The following is a 12,305-nucleotide window of genomic DNA, read 5'->3' as shown; positions in this document are numbered from 1 at the left end:
GAAAAATAAAGTATTCAAAAATAATCTTATTTATCAAATGTGAAAAGTTATGAACTTTGAAGTATAAAAAGAATAACGCTCGATGTATAAAAAATAATATATATAACAACATTATCATATAAATTAAGTATAATTAAATATAAATTATAAATTAAGTGTAATAAACTAATATTTTTTACACCATTTTTTAAAATGTTGTATATATATATATTATCTCAATTTTAATTATTATAAAATATCAGTTATATATTTATATTTAAATATTTATATAAAGATTTATTTAAAATATTTTTGATAGTTTTCATAACAATATCTTCGTTGTTTTAATTATAGCTGCTGTTCTCTTTTTACTTTCGTAGTTTCTTGAAGTATTATATGAGTTTTAATATTGTGCCTCTTTATATTATGATTTATTTAAGTAATGCAATATTTTTTGTTTATAATGTAAAAATAAATTAAACAAAATTATATATGCTTGTAAACAAAAATAAATATGTATTTAAAAATTTTACAAAAGCATTATAAAAACAAATAAAAATGCTGTAAATTTAAATATGTATCAAATAAAAGTAATATAAACTTAATGTATTTGTTTATATGAAAATATTTGCATAGTTTATAATTTATGAAAAACGAGAGGGAGATAGTTAACTTCATTTTATTAATAAATAAATAAAATGATAAAAACATGAAGAGAAATATTTTTTTGAAAACCATAAAAACACGTATATGATAACTATAAATTTTACAACTAAATTTATTTTTATGAAAAGCGATATAAAGGTGATAACTGATATTATTTTACTTTTTATAATAAAAACAAACGCAACTTTTATAAATAAAAATAAGTTTTTTTAAAAGATAAAAACAAAAATTTTAAGTGACGATAATAAACTTTTTAAGGATCTTATTTAAGAGTCTTTAAAATAAGATCCGTGTTGACTTTTAATTTTAAATTAATATTGAATAAATTAACGAGTTGATTATATGATTTATAAGTACTGGTAGGTTTAAAAGTAATGCTATTGCAAACACTTTTGCTAATACAATTCAAGCCAAGTTTATCAAAAAAAATATGTACGACTTTTGAAGCGGGGTCTATATTTTTGGAGTCTGATCTTAAATATATAATGTTTGTCTATGAATACTAACGGTCGTGTAATTTCATTTATATAAACTTAAAATATCTTTGTTTTAAATTAAATATGAAGAAGATTTTTTGAATAAACGTATAAATGCAAAAACAAAAAAAAAACCTTTGGATATTGAAATTAAGAACATTAAATTTAAGTAACGTATGACATATTAAAGAAAACAAATAGCAGTTATAAGATTATGACCGACTTAACTGTTATATATGAACATTTCAAATATAAATAACTAAATATTTCATTAGAATATCTCAAAACTTTAATTTTCTTAAAGTGAAATAAAATAAATATTAATAATAATATTTGATAGCATAAAAAAACAAAATGCGTAGTCTTGATTGTTGTTTTGCAAATAACTACAAAATATTTTTAAGTTAGAAAATAAAGCGTTAAAAAAAAATTTTTTTTGGAGATTGTTACAAAAAACTTTAAAAAATTATAAAAAAAAAAATAAAAATTAAAACAAAATTTTGCACCAACTTTGCTATTGTAAGTAGGCATGGTAATCAAAATTTACCAGATTATTTATTAGAAATCTATCTATATATATATATATTTGCACCCCATACATAATAAAAATCAATAAAAAATATTAAACTAAATAAATTATTTTTTTCAATCAATCAATTTGAATTTAAATTTATACAAGGAATTTATGAGTGTATTTTAAAAAGTTATGAGTTGCCGAGTACAGTGATAACTAACGTAGGAATATTGTAGTCCTTGGCCACCATTTCGTAAAATATTTCTTACACATCTACTAATACATGAGAAACTATGTTTCTAAGTCATTTAAAACCAGAGCACAGAGAGGTCTATAGAAAAAGACGTTTGCTGTTATCACATATTAGCATCCAAGGTAATGAAATGGCCGACAAACTTGCAAGAAGAGTCACGGCCTCAAGAATGATAGGCCCAGAACCATTCTATGGTCTGGGCAAGGGAACTCTATCTATTCTTATAAATGGTTCAGAGGAAAAAGAAAGAGAACTTTATTGGGAAAGGTTACCAGGACTCTCACAATCTAAAATGCTGTTAGGAACTTACAACCTAAAACGCTTCAAAGATTGCAGAGCACAATTAAAAAACAACCTAAGAATTATTACGGAGTTATTGACCGGTCACTATAGGTTTAATAATCACATATGGAAGTTAGGAATTCAATCCAACTCAGATTGCAGATACTGTAGAGAAGAGAGAGAAACTGCATACCACGTGCTTGGGGATTGTCCGACCCTGATGCACAAGCGGATGAAACACCTAGGAGGGTATTTCACGGATCATAAAGATTCAAAACTAGGAAAGGTAGGCTCTAAACTGTCTTTCATTAAAGAAATCGAAATGGGAGAAACACTCTAACCCGATTAAGGGGCATAATAGATCTTTAAGGTCGCAATACACAATCCTTTCATACACCTTTACTTCTAATATATTTTTAACAGAAAAATCAAAATTTACAACTCTAATTCACCACAATTAAATTAACAAACGCTTACTCTATCATCCAATGCTTAATACCTAGAATCTTGAACACAAATAAACGACAAACGTCAAATACAAATACATACTTGCTGGTATAGCACCTTTTGGAAATGGTGAATAGCAGTTAACAAAATTGACAAGTGGCTTTGGAATGTAGATCCGAAAATTGATCCATTCATCGATCTCTTTTTTTGTATCATGTTTACTTCGAATCATATTTCAATGGAGCCATCATCAGTAAAGACGAATAAAAATGTGCACTAACAACCTCCATATTCAGTATCCTCACCGAGACTATTCCGCAGCTCTGCACTTAATATCTCCTGGGAAAAACGACGCCACCTCCATGCAGCAAGAACTGTCTTAGTCCGATTAATGTCAGAATATAGCCATGTGCTAAACATTTACTTGTTTATATATAAGTAAATGTTTAATTTCTCAATGCGTGTCATAATTTTAGCTCTGTTTCGCATGATGTCGCCCATCTGTTTTCATGTCTTCATGTCCTGATGTATTCAACTTCTTGTATCTGATCGACATTTGACTCGATCCCATGGAAGTTTCTTGGTTTCTCCGATTTGACCCAGCTTTAAATATAATTCTATCCATCATTAATACTCGCTTGCATCCATGTAATCCCCTCACTTTTCACGCTTTCTTACCCAACTTTATCCTAACCCATGTAGACGTATTTATACATAATACTTTTTTTGTTATGTGCTATATAAATCACCGTGGTTACCACAACAACCTATTGAACACCTATTTCGAATTACGTGGACTAACAGTCCTCCAGACAAATACAGTATCACCTTCAAAACCATGATTGCGTGACAATACAGTTATTTACAAGCCTTCGCTAAATATTTTCTGGGAAGAACAACGACCGATTTTATACAACAATATAAATATTTCGATTTATTATAAAAGGTCAACTCCAGCTTGAAAGTACTATTAGTCTACATCACAAAGTTTATCGAAGTATTTTAGCGTGCAACTCATACGTCCTGTGTGACCTTTGCACTTTTGGTTTGTTTACTCATTGCACTTATTTTTTTTTTTTTGTAATTTGATTTGTTATAATGAATTTAATTCTAAATGTGCCAAGACTAAAGAATTAATTGTCTCCTTGGCAACACTAATTAATATAATTAAAATTATAATACAAAAACTAAATAAAAATATGTAACAAATAAAATTAAGCACGGAAAGTTCATTGCTGCAACATTGCCGTTTGCAAACAAAAAAAAATTTTAAAAAAATTAAAAAAGGGAAAAAGACTATATATACGCCAATGAAAAATTGTTGACATTCACCTTGCGTGCATAAGTCAGTGGAGAACAAAAGAAACCTAAGAGATGCAATTAAAGACGATGTAGTATTGTTTCTCATTAGTGGAAAGAGTGAAGCTAATATACACTTGTAAATGGACTTGTCCGAGTGAAACACTTCATTGAACTATTCGTCAAGCACAAAATTTCGAAATTTATGGCAAAAATATGTTAAATGCAAATGACGCGGAACAAAGAGAAGACCAATTTTCTTCTACGATACGACATTTCAACGGGGCGACATTATAAAACATTCTTACTTAACGACGAAAATGGCATAGCATGACGCCATCATTGATTGCTTTCTAAAGCTAAAACAACCAGATTAAATGAAAAAATATAATAAGAAGAAATACAAAGGATCAACTGGTTCATTAATCGGGTTTAGACAATTCGGATTTATGAAATCAGAATCGTATCTTTCAATAAGTTCTCTCGGGAATTTTTTTTCAACTTACCTCATTAATTTTGTTTGTTTTTTTTCTCGATTTATGGCGCATTTTAGGCAATCGTTTTCGTGGGTCCATTGATCATTTCTGATTTAAAAAAGTATTTTTCTCATTTTTAAATAATTCGATGTCTTGACAAATTATTTGAAATTTTTTCAAGAGTTTTTTTTTTGTTTTTTTTTTTTTTTTGATTAGAGAAAAAAAGATGTGAAAAGTGTGCCAACATTTCTGTGCTGTAATCGTTTGATCTTATTTTGTTGTAAACTAAACTAATTTTCAAATTTTTTGTTTTTGTGAATATAAGAAACAGAAAATGCTTTTATAAAATTAATTGCACCAAAATGCAATAACAGATAAAATTAAAGACTATAACTAAAATTGCTGTTATATAAAGCATTTGTCAATTTGGGAACATTCTTTAGAAAGCAAAAAAAAATATCAATAGGTGAAACAGTAGTTTTCATTTATAGTACACGTTTTATCATCGTTATAGTATTCATCACGAATAAAGAAATATCAGAGACTGTAATGGTTCGCGAAGCATAAAGGACATAAAGGCAACGAAATGGGTGCCTGCCTCGGTGAAAGAGAAGCTCAACTCCAATTAATAGGAATTGAGTCATTTGTAATCTATAGTGGAAAAATTCAGATACTGACAGAAACTCCAATTTAAAAACTACTAAAATAACTAAACGCTAAAGAGAAGCTAAGAGATTAACCAGCTCCTTCAAGATAGTCTTCAACAGAGTGTGTAATTGAGATTAACTAACTTCTCCAAGATAGTCTCATATAGACTCCTACATTCAGCAGGCAGAATATCAACATTCGCATAGAATTTCTATCAGTTTACAAGTTGATGGGCCGTCTCAATTAAATCCTTTGAGAATATCAACATTCTTGTTGCATTTCTGTTAGGTCACAAATTAATGTACCATCTGATTTAAAACCTATAAGGATACCAACATTCTTATAGAATTTCTGTTACGTTACCAATTGATGTACCATCTGATTTAAATCCTATAAGGATACCAACATTCTTATATGATTTCTGTTAAGTGACAAATTGATGTGCCGTCTTAAATTAAATGTGAAAAAAATATTGAAAGCGTCTGACCACATTCTCTATGAATACCTTAAATTAAGCTCTAGCAGATTTTTTACCATATTCTCTATGAATATCTGAAATTGAGCAGTAACAGGTTCATCTGTTTTGGAAACAGATTTGTCATCTCCTACAACATATGAAACAAAACAAAACATTACTAAATATTTAATATATCTATATACACATATATAGACTAAATATTAAAAGGGACTACGTGAACACTGCAATGCTTACTGCAGTTCTCTCTGGTAACTGATGTGAATACTTCTCTGTGATTATCTAGCTCTGGCCTCAAAAAGAAATACGCTTTTAGGAAAGTACTTTTTTGACTGTATGTCAAAGATCTGTTTAATTATCTAACTCGGTAGGATGGATTAAGTATTTGTCTTTTTATATCTTAAAGTTCTTTGTGAAAAATGTAGTAACATAAGTTTGTCATCCTAAATTGAAGCGTCATTGACATCAAAGTCAACTCGTCCTGATCATTTCATGATTCGTCGTTGGTATTGACTTTTTGCCGAGCATTGTCATCATAAACTAACATATATGCAACCCGTAACAGGCTTGACGTGTAGAAAATATAGTGCAAATGAACAATTTTTAACTCATTCAAATTGTTTATATTTTCATCTTTAAAATAAAGTTGAAATTGCCACCTATTATGTTACCTTACAATAACCTATACAGAATCACTATATCACTTCTGAAAATGTACTAGAACTACATTTTATAAGCATGCGTATATCATAATTTTTTTTGATAATCTAATAGTTATGACATACTATTGTACATAGTTTGTATAATACTATTATACATACAATTTATACATAGTTACCACCAACACTTTAGTGCAAAATATTAAATGCTTGTATTTATTTCTAATCTTATTATTATTAATTTCTTCATTGTTTTAGTGCTGTTGATTTACGCTTTTACTGTATCTTTTTTATTTTCTTGGTTGACTACTGTTTATATGTAAGTTAATTTGAGCACTGAGTGTATGCATGAATGAATTGGGGCTTGCTATATTATTGTTATATTATTAAATTAAAATGAACTTATAAGGAATGTGTTTTAATTTTATTTATATTGCATTTAAACATTGATATATCCATAAGTACATAAACCCAGTACGTGGATGCTGTGTGTCAGCTTAGAGAGAACAGTGGATGGCGCTGGCATTTACCAATTTAAATACAATCAGACACTTTATCTTGTATGTTCATTTCCTTTCCTTCTGCTAATGAGAACTTCACATTTTAATAACCGTATATTTTTGAGTGTAATATCCGTATTAGTAATTATATTTTATTTAAACAATTTTATTAAATGTTTATTTGCAACATTAATGATTTACTGAATAACAAATTTCAGCCTTCACGCATAAAATAAACTATACTAACCAAGAATGTCTACAAAAAAATCCTTAATGCGTACAGTTATATATATATTCATTACTAATTAATACAAATTTTCTGCTCATTGAGCTGAATAATATTTAACAAATATTTCATACACTTAGTACGATTCATATATGAAGATGAAATATATGTATATAATATATTTATTACGTATTTGCAGATTTATAACCTACACAACAGGCCACATTTGTACGCTTCTCTGATAATGGCCTCATGGTATGCACGATCACACATTTTCTCACATATTTGAGATCTACGATAAATAGATTTTTCTGTATTTTTCTAAACAGACTTGGCTAGAAAGAACTTGGCACAATTTCACAATTTACACACATTTAAACAAAATTTTTATAAACAAACAAAGCAATTTTGCACGCATTTTATGTAAAATAAAATTAAATATTTTGAAATATATTTATTTAATACATCTTTTAAATTTTGCTCATTTTTTCAATATTAATTTAAATAAGTTTTTATGGAAACTTTGAAAAAATAATTTATACAATATTTTCGAGAAAAAAAAATAATGAAAAAAGGAAAAAAATGGAAAAAATGCCTGTGGTTGCCAAAAAAAAATTGAATTCTTCGCGTGTTTTTTTAAATGGCTTATTTTTTATAATAATTTTTTATTTTTTCAACTTGTCTGAAGTGAAGACACATAAATCTTAATCAAAACTACTTAACTTTGACTTCCAAATACCGAGTTTAAAGCATATTTTGTACTTTTTCTTACGCGTTTAAATAATATAAATTTATAAAAAAAAATAATACTCACTTTTTTGCCTGTTTATTGCTCGTTGACCCAGTGTCGAACATTGTTCACAGAATTCGTGGACGTAAAACAATTTTTCATAGATTGTTTTTTTTTTATTTGTACATATTTTTACGCCATAAAATGCATTGTAGTTTTACGAGTACATTTCTCTAAGACTAAATAAATTCCTTGCCCCTGAACTTCTTCCACAGTCACACGGTTAGCGCGATCGTGAAATTCGTTCATTTTTAAAATGAATTTTTCATTTCATGAAAATAATTTTCGCCTTCAATTTTTATTCATGGACAATATTGTACGAGTTCAAGATCTGCCAAAAATACACAAAACATAATAATAAAAACTTTACATATTTTATTTTAAATAAGTTAAATATTTTAAAAGATAAAACAAATGCATATTTAATATTTAATAAATAATTTTCTATTAAATTATGTTAGTAGTCAAAGTAATTTTTTTTAAAATTAATATTTATTAGAGAAAACAAATGCTACAAATTATTTAAATAATAAAATTATTGTAGATATAATTAAAAATATTATTTAATAAATTTATTTTAAAAATGGATAATTATATGAGCAAAAACTATTACTAAGCAGTTGATATTTTATTTTAATCCAAGCTGCGCTACTGAAATTGTCACTCATACGCAATGAATACCCAATTATCTTAACTTATTTTGACATAAGTTTGAATATATTGTCGAACAACGTTTCCCAATATTAGATGTAAAAATATATCCCAATATTAGTTAGATGTGAAAAAACTTAAAAATTTGAAAGAAAAGCGATCACAATGTTTCACCAAAATATCATTTGTAAGGATAGTAAAGGATACAGTTGTAGTTGGGAAAGTCATATTAAATTTTAGTATTTTTTTATTTTACAAATTCACTTATTTGTAAAAAAAATAAGTCGTAAAATAAATATTGTCTAATAACAGAAGCTGCTATAAACTGTTTTGGAAAAAACTAAACACTAGTCTAATAACCATTTTCGAATGTACTATGTTGGTCATATTAATTTCATTTGCATCACCACAACATTTTTTTAAAAACTACAATATATAGTATGTCCAAAAAAGAATTCTATGGAAATCCAAAGATACTGTTGGTATTCTAATTTGCAAAATATGAGTGATGAGATCTGTACATCTAAAACTGTAGGGAATACATGTAAAGTACTATATTCTCTCTACTATGTAAAATACTATAACTACTTTCTTATAATGAACACAACTTTATAATAAAATTAAAAAAATAATAAAATTTAATATAATATAATATAATTTTTTTTACAATAACTACTTTATTCTAATAAACGTAATATTATAACGAAATTAAAAAAAGGAAAATTTTAAACAAAAGATTTAAAACAAAATAATAAAATGAAATAAAATTATATAAAATTATTTTAAAAAAATCATACAATTTAAGAAGAAAAAAAATTATATAAATATAAAAAATCTCGTGGTATAACAGACCCCACGACCTCTCTTTGCTACATTTAAGCACTAGGTCACTAGATCCAGATTTTTTATCAAAATTAAAATATACTACCACTTCAACTATCTTAAGTTCGTTTATCTTCATAGAGTGTGGTGGAGTTTTATATATGTATGTTATTTATTGCAATGAGTTATTGCAATATTTTTCGATCTTACACTATGTGTATCGCATTGTCTCCTAAAAGATCTAAAAATTGACGTTTTTTACGTCCCCTTCCTTTACTGTTTGCCGCAAAGAAATATAAGAAAACTGTAAAAAATATAGTCAAATTTCCACAGTATGTTATATGTATGATATATCATACTATTCGATTTATTAGGACCTGAAAATTTATTTTGTAAGCGAAAAACTTCAAAAATACAGCAAAAGAAATATAGAAAGGTTAAGCTACTATCTCAATGAGCTTGCTGTGAACCTTCCGAATAACAGCCAGGTTGCCAAAAATTTAGAGAGATTTCAGGGTAAAAATCTACTACACAGAGTTTAGTGATAGTTTTTTTATGTTAATTGTGATAGTTAATTTATGTTAATACTGATTTTTGTATTCTAATAAAAGTGAGAACTATCTTTTATTAGTATAATAACTGAACTCTTTTTGACAATAAAATATTTCTGTGAATATTTTTATATCAAATGTTTACATATTGTTAATTAAAAACATAATGCAAAAATGTTTGTTATTTTTCAAGACCTTTTAATTGCTTAATAAAAAACTAATGCTTTCCCTATTCCATAAATTAGAAAGTACCTCTGGGTTTTATGAGTTTAAAAAAAAATACTTTTTAATAAATAAGTTAAACGATCATAATTTTTATGTAAAAGTCGAAAACGAAATATCTAGTATATAATAGGTAATAGGTAGGTGTCACTATCATATACTTATTCGATATATCACCAATACATTACATTGTTACACTGTTAAGAATATATTTACTCTAACTGATATTTCGTCTATAATATATAGTCATCATCAAAGTCGAAATATCGATTAGCAATAATTCTTAAAACAAAATAAAAAGTTTTTTAAAAAGTTAAGCAATTAGCCCACAAAATTATTATTAAAAATATTTGGTCATTAAAATAATAAATTATTAAAAAATATTTACAAAATCTCGAAACCTCAAAAGAATTTCAATACGATAATAGACTCATTGAATAATTTTTTTTTTTAAATATTATTTTGCTTTTTTATTGAATCTTCTAAAAATCAGTTTAGAACTTAGAATAAGGTATCGCTGCTAATTGCTATATTGGAAGAGAAAATAGATAATTAATTGTCCTTACCTAAAGACTCGCTCAATTTCGTTTTCATGTCGGGTATTATTTTTAAATAGCCGGGTTTATATACCATAGTTCCTTTTGAGTCACTGGGTTTGGGTAAGATTGCTTGCAAGTCGATTTTGGTGGCTCCTGAGTTTGATTTTGGACTTTTCTATGTTACTGACAATTACATCTGTGACTGTGTTAATTCGAAGATCTCAAAAAATATTAGCGTTTTTTATATACCAGGGGGCACCGACTATTTGCCGGAGGATTTTTGATTGAGCTCTTTGGAGTTCTTTGGAGTCCTTCAATGGAGAAGTAAAGCTCCAGACTAAATTCCGTAAATTTGCGTGAGATTAAGTTTAGAATTTTTGTTTATCAGACAGTTTAGTTCTTGTGGCTTGAGTTTTAATTGGGTTTCTTAGGTTTCCTAAGTATTTTGTGTCATTGCATTGGGGTATTACTTTCCCATTAATACGAGAGGCAAGGCAGATATTTCGTCGTAGAGTGAAGGTTATGTGTGCACTTTTTGATTCGTTAACTTTTATTCTTCAGAGCGAGCTACTTTTGCAGTTTGTTGAGGTGCTTGTCGTTTCTCCTGTATAAGGGTTGCAATTCCGTTTGATGTGTGATAGTTTTTATTGGGACTGGGTTTGATATTCGAGCGGCTTGCTGTAGTATAGCTGTGAAGTCCTGGACGACCTTGTCAATTTCATTGTTTGAATTTAGGAAAGTGTTGGTGTCTATGTAAGCTAATATATTTTTTAAATTTTAGTCAATTTGTGTGCTGGTTTGTGAGTTTTTCTTATAAGTTTGGGTTGACCATTCGTGTATTTTTAATCAGAATAAAAATTGGTGTATGATCAGAGGAGAGTTCTAAGCATACCTCGATATTAATTTGATCTGTTTTCAAATTCTTTGAAACCGCAAAATCAATGACGTCTGCAGTTTTTTTCCGATCTGAGGGCCAGTAGGTGGGCATGGTAGTGGAGGTTATGTTAAGACCGAGTTCTCCGACCACTTTCACCAGGGATCTTTCTCTTGGTGATATAATTTGGAGCCCCAGAATCAATGTGTGGCATTGAATTCACCGGCCACTATGAATTTGGGACCTAGCTTACTGAAATATTCTTCGAATTCGAATTCCGTTATTTTATAACTGGTGGACAATAAATTGAGGTTATAATCAGACCTTTTATGTACTCTTCTAGACATATGCTTATCGTCTACATATATTCTGCTTCAAGATTGCAGAATGAGAACAGCAGATCCGCCTCTACCTCGTCCACTGGGGTGTGACGAATCGTAGAGTATGTAACCAGCCTTTTTCGTTTAAATGGGTTTCTGAGATAAGCATGACGTCAATTTTATGTGATAGTAAAAACAATGCAAGTTCGTTTCTACTTCGGCTGAAGCTGTTAGCATTCCAGAAGCAAATTTTGATTTCATTCATGGTTTGGATAGGTTGAAAGTATGATATTTTGATTTTGAATTATTTCCTGCGTCACACGGGATGCACGTTTTTAATTATAAATCTTTAAAGCTCTATTTTAAATTGCAGGAAAAATGTTTCGCATATACCTATATATTAATAATATTAATTTCAAAAATATAATATAAATATATAAGTTATAATTGAAATTATAACTTTATAAAGTTATAATTTAAAAATTTAAATTAAAATTATAAATTATTTTAAATTTATAATTAAAAATGTAATTATTAGATTGTAGATTAACACGGAAATATTATATTAGGTCTTAAAATTATTAATTTCAAATTAATATTAAAATTATATTGGTTTTTTTATTCAATATCACGGTA

The sequence above is a fragment of the Teleopsis dalmanni genome, chromosome 1, assembly GCF_002237135.1.
Source record: "Teleopsis dalmanni isolate 2A chromosome 1, ASM223713v2, whole genome shotgun sequence".
In the NCBI taxonomy this organism is placed as follows: Eukaryota; Metazoa; Arthropoda; class Insecta; order Diptera; family Diopsidae; genus Teleopsis; species Teleopsis dalmanni.
Note: the sequence above shows the minus strand (reverse complement) of the source record.